Here is a 5,239-nt window from a genome sequence, read left to right as displayed (position 1 = left end):
GGGGTACGTAGCCGTGCCACGTCCCTACTTTTTAATCAGTAAGAGCGAAAAGAAATTTTATGGCAAGATGACGTAAGTAGTCAGAAAAGAAATTTTGTCTAGGACACTCCTCATGGTGCAAATTTTGTGAAAATATTGAAAGGCAGTAGGATGTAGTATGATGCCATTTGTGAAACGTAGTGAGTTGAGGTGGAGTAGATAAATTTAATTTTCTAATGCGATTTGTAAGGTTGATTATAGAGAACTGGAACACTACTTGACGATAACCCGTTGTTATGCGATCAATGGGACTTTGATGGGGACTGTCCGGGGAGTATGTGCCGTTCTGCGAGTCTGGCACAGCACAATCTTCCGGCTAAAAACACGAGAAAACAATAAAAAGTCTTAACGACGAAAAAGTGCTGCGAAGGAGGGTAGAAATATTCTAGAAATTTCAATTTTCAAAATTTCGATTGTCGAACAAATGTTTCTCAGAAATACAAAAAAAACGGCCAATTTGACTCAAAAAGGTGAAAAAGTCAGAACAACAGCAAATATAGTGAAATACAGTCGCACGAGAACGATAAAAACACGAAGCCTCTTATCGTGACGATCACGCACGATAAGACACTTAGCGGAAGAAATTAGTGGGAAAGGAGGCTTCAGTGGGGAAGGAATAATGAGCAGTACCCTCCCGTGCCATGAATTGGGAGTGATAACGACGTTATCTCGAGGAAATCACCGAAGCGGAGGCTCTGCCCCCCAGAGACTGATATATGGTGAAAGACTGTAGTAAACTAACTTTTTAGCTACTCTGATGCCATAAAACTTTGAACTAATACCGGTATTGTTTGATATTTTAGAATATGAGTAGCTAGAAAGAGGAAAGGGTCAATCCCTCTCCAATGAATCTAATATAGAACTTTCACCAAAAACATATTAAAATAGGGTATTCGAGCCGTGTTTTTAATAGCAATCACGTAGTCTGAGGATCCGAAACCCAGCTATGTGGTTGTGTTCGCATGTAAACGAAAGCTGATCAAAAGTCGTTTGACTGATGGCCTAAAAATAATAACTTTTTACTTAGCCCTAAGCAGACCAGAAACCAGAAAAGCAACTGGCAAGGTCGAGACGGTGAAAAACGAGTAGAATTAGGGTAACTGACGCCTGCCAGTCGTTAATAGGTACTTTTTCTACGCTCCGTCGCTGTGTAGTATTTGGGCGAAAGTTACAATTTTAGCGGACCACTGGGAGACTTGACTGGAAGAGGTGACCAGTCAAGTGGGAAAATGGTTCTCAGGAAAGGGACCTGAGAGGTGCTAGAGACGCTAAGGAGATTTTTAGCAGGGAATCAAAGCAAACAGAGTAGGGCACACAGGGGTGTTCTGTTTGGTCAATCGGGTTTTCTTAAAATCCACATTACGTTATAGGAAATAAGTGCAAAATTGGATAAGCGGATACCCACTGTTTTGAGGATACGTTTTACTTGAGCAGAGCTTGGAAACAGGTTCTACGGTTTTCTCTCGAGAGGTTTAGCACCCAACGCTTGAGGTAATTTTCGGCTTAAGTGGGGGGCTAGGTTGGGGGGAGGTTAGAAGGGGGGCTGGTTAAGATAGAGGTTGATGATTAAAAATTGTAAAAAAGGGGGACATAATGTAGTAACTATATAATCGACATCGTCGATTTGGTTACATTAGTAGACCCAGAGTCTGGAACGATCCATCTTTAGACTCAGAACAAGAGTTGCAACGCAAGGACATCCAAATTTAAGATCAAATTAAGGTAGGTAACCTGGTAGAATCGGGTGGGGGGACGGCAATAGACAGTTTTTGGAACCCGAAAGGAGAATACCCCATAAGACCGTTAGTAGGGGGAAGGAAGACGCGTGATCATCAAGTACCAGACATTTTTTTAAAAACAAAAAGACGACTTTGAATTTTGGGTGTACTCGTCCTTCTGTTTTTTATCATTTTTCTCACTTAGATTTTTTACGTTTTCAGATCTAATTTTATTGGCTTCTATCAAATTGGAGATCATAAGACACTTACTAACAAGTAGTGTTTCGACTTGCATCGGATTAATAAAGGGAACGTAATTTGAGGGTGGTTAGTAGGTAAAACTTTTGATTAGTAGGATTGGGTTTTGGGGGTCTTTTTGATACTAGAGCTCAAGAGGTGGTACTGGAGACAAAGATCTAAATGTCCCAACACCCAGGAACAAGAGTCCCGACTGTCCCAACACCAAGGAACAAGAGATCCGACTGTCCCAACACTTGTAAGAGCTGATTCCAATTATATAGCCGTATCGGTTTATTATTAAATGAAATTTTCATTCTGCGTTTTCTTTTTATTGATGATGTTGATATGGATTCCAAAAAACTTTTCTGTAGGTCTATAGGATTATTTTTGCCTATCAAATCTTTTACGTCCTGAAGTTCTTGTTTTGTAGTTGTGTCTGATTCTGAAACTGCATTACGTGTTTTTGAAAATTTTTGTTTAATAGTTTGTTTTTGTTTTGCTACGATTGTCTTTTTCCGTGTTTGTCTTTTTTATCTAATTTATCTTATTGTTTGTTTATGTGGTGTAATAACAAGATCATATCTTTTCTCTTTCATTAAGCAATTGTGTTGTATTATTGTTTATTTACTGCCTAACTTATCTTTTGACATAAGGCTTAGGATGATGGATGCACATTTCGGAGGTTAGAGTTTTTTTTTCGTAAACTGTTAGTGCTCGCGGTTTTTGTGTGGTCATGTTAACTTGGTGCATAAACTGTCGAGGTTGACGGGTTGTAGAGAGAGTATATCAATTCGTTAGAATGATGTTTACTTTCTCGCGACTATGTTTTGTTATAAGAAAAACTTACTTAATCTTACCTAGGGGTTTGATTTCTGATCAAGGGTTGGAGAATAGTAAATCAATCCACAAGGTTAAGGTATAATTAGATCACAAGTAGATCACAAGTAGCCTGGGTCAACTAAGAGGAAGGGCTCAAGTGAAGGATGGGTAACCGAAGTTATTCACTGTTAATCTTTTTTATAATGGTTAGTTTTCTAACAATTTCTAATAATTTTGGGGTTTCTGATAAAAGTTGGGGAGTGAATCGACGTTTGAGGTCGTTAGACAATTTAAATTATAAGGTGGCCAGAACAAGTTTGTTCTGATTGATGATCCAAGGGCAGCCTTGATGATCAGTTGATTCAACTGAAATAAAAGTTCATTTAAAGTTAAATTAAAGATCAAAGGGAAACCTTGACGATCTTTTTTGAAGGAAAGTTTAGATTATCAAAGGGCAAGGCTAGGCCTGGATAAAACATTTTTTATTAATAAAAGATTTAAGTTAAGAAAAGTTATAGATTTAAAACTATTTTAAGGGTTAAAATTTTGATTGATGTTAGTTTTTGAATAAGTTTGGTTATGTTTTAGGTGGTGAAATTTTTTAAAAATGTAACAAACTAACGTTAAACTATCCTAATCACTAGTTTTGGTTTTTTTATTCATTGAAAAATTTAATTTCACAAAAGGTTTCAAAATTAAAGTTCTGCAGATTTTGAAAGAAACGACTTGTTTATCTTTTTATCAGTCTTCATTATTGTTGTATACTGTAGCTAAAAAGCAGCAAGTAGGTTTTTGAAGAAGTCAATTTATTCTTCAAAAAAATAATAATTTTCATGTCAATTAATGAACGTTTAAATTTACTGCATAGAGGATTCTGAACACATATACTCTTTGCGGTTTGCGTCGTACTATCATTTAGTATCTTGGTCCGTAGTTCAATCGATGTTAACACTATCTTTGTTCAATACCTGTTATTTTCGTTTTTTTTGGAATATTGGCGTAGATTCATTGAGACGCAGAAACATATTTATTAAATTGTCTATTCCATCTAACATTTTGTACTTTTGCAATTTTGGTCTTTTTTAATTCTAATTGGCTAAATCTAAGTTAGTTAAGGTCTTGTTCGAGACTTTCGGTTGCACCAAATGAGTTTATGCAAGAGGTAGCTTACTCATAGAGTAATTTCAGATAAGGTACATTGTCTGTTCGTCACCCTATCTTATTTTTTATTTTCGGCCGGATAGATTTGTGCAACTTTTTAGTCTAATACCAATCTTACTCTTTTTCTTTTATCTCCTAGTCTCAATAGATCTAGTGTATACTGGTATTTGCGAGTTGGTCTTGGAGCTTGTCCAAAAGGAGAACAACTGTAGTCTATGATTTATTAAAATTGTTCTGGTGCTGAAACTACAAGTAGTTTCAGCACTACAAGTAATTGTCAGTGTTAGTAATGGAATATGATTGGTTAGTTAGTAATATTTTATAGGGATAGTTTTATAAATACTAGTCCAGAACTGGTCCCACAAGCATGGCTATGGCATCAAATTAACGTGTAGATCAGGGGCGGATTAAGGGGGGACGCTTCCCCCCATCAGGGATTCGACACCCTGCCGACCCAAATAGTCCCCCTTTGTACTATCTTGAGATATCCATTTTTGGTGACGGACCCTAAAATTTTTCGAAAAGCGTCTTCGGCGCCAAAATATACTAATTTTGAAGAGGAAGCGCGAGCCGAGAAAACTCAATTTTTTGGTCAAAATTTTCCTAAAAGTGCCTAAAAACGCCTTTTTTGGCCTGTTTTCTCAAAAGAGGGCCTGTTTGGCCAAAACAGGGTCTATTTAGTGCTTTGGGAGAGCTCGGAAAATCAGTTTAGTCAATCGAAAAAAAACTAAGTGCAGTTAACGATTTAGGGGACCAGTTAACGATTTTTAAATGACCAAAAAGGTTCTACAGATGTTAAGAAGTAATTTTTAACCGTTTATTTTTCTTCATGTGAGAATTTTTTATTCGTTATTTTTTCAGATAGTTTCATCATATGAACGAACCATGCCTGAAATCAGCAAAGTTTGGCAACAATGTGTGAAAAATTGGCAACCACGGGGGTTGTTTTTTAAATGACTGGTTGTGGTGCATACTTTTTGACAATAGATTCTTCAAATCACCAAAGCTTGCAAAATAGTTTAAGTCTTAAAAACGCCGCTTAATCACTACTGTTTACAAAAACGCCATTGTAAACTTTCTAGAATGCGAAAAAGTTTCACAAAATTTTTTTGCAGTCATGGCATATTTTTCCTTTGGCATTTACCAATGGCTCATGCTTTACACGCGGAAGATTTACATCTTTTGCAAATGTATATATTTCAATGACGCCAGTAGATATTTATTATTTATTAACAATTTTTATTAAAACTTGCGATGTTTTT

At 36.5% G+C, this 5,239-nt stretch overlaps 1 protein-coding gene across 1 annotated transcript in view; it reads right to left on the bottom strand.

The window, feature by feature from the left end:
* Positions 1–5,239, bottom strand: part of LOC134841199 (long-chain-fatty-acid--CoA ligase 4-like) — a 454,776-nt gene that overhangs the window by 104,065 nt on the left and 345,472 nt on the right. The gene's annotated exons all lie outside the window — the stretch shown is intronic.

Source organism: Symsagittifera roscoffensis, chromosome 3 (genome assembly GCF_963678635.1).
Source record: "Symsagittifera roscoffensis chromosome 3, txSymRosc1.1, whole genome shotgun sequence".
Taxonomy (NCBI): domain Eukaryota; kingdom Metazoa; phylum Xenacoelomorpha; order Acoela; family Convolutidae; genus Symsagittifera; species Symsagittifera roscoffensis.
Note: the sequence above shows the minus strand (reverse complement) of the source record. Positions and strands in the feature narration are given on the sequence as shown.